Source organism: Otolemur garnettii, unplaced genomic scaffold, assembly GCF_000181295.1.
Source record: "Otolemur garnettii isolate 467f Iridium unplaced genomic scaffold, OtoGar3 scaffold00156, whole genome shotgun sequence".
Lineage (NCBI taxonomy): Eukaryota > Metazoa > Chordata > Mammalia > Primates > Galagidae > Otolemur > Otolemur garnettii.
The window spans coordinates 4,304,063-4,304,435 of NW_003852551.1; the positions used below are offsets into that span (position 1 = coordinate 4,304,063).

General features: G+C 35.9%; 1 protein-coding gene across 1 annotated transcript in view; it reads right to left on the reverse strand.

Moving 5' to 3' along the window:
• The window catches only part of DNAJC8 (DnaJ heat shock protein family (Hsp40) member C8), a 31,882-nt gene that overhangs the window by 11,532 nt on the left and 19,977 nt on the right, over positions 1–373 (reverse strand). The window lies entirely within an intron of this gene.

A 373-nucleotide genomic window follows, 5' to 3' on the forward strand; every position in this document is an offset into this window, starting at 1 on the left:
ACGACACTACCCATAAAATAACCAGTCTATTACCCTACTAAAAACCTAAGTGCTCTCCAACCTCCGAAAGGCCCTACTGCCACCTTGTGGTCAGTAAGCCTAAGGATGGCTTCCCTACAAGCAAAAGACAAAAGGATTTCTTTTCTTTTTTTCTTCTCTTGTATTGACTGGGCCTACAAAAGTGCCTGTTTCCAACACAGCGCCAGTAGGATATGATTATGGACTTCTGTCTCCTCTTTTATTCACTTTCTTTATATAAATTGGACACATTATTATTATATGTTATAAAGTTGTTTCAGATTACAAAACTCTTCAAATGAGAAGTTTCATCTACATTCACTCCCAATTGAAATAGCTCTTTTTTTTTTTTTTT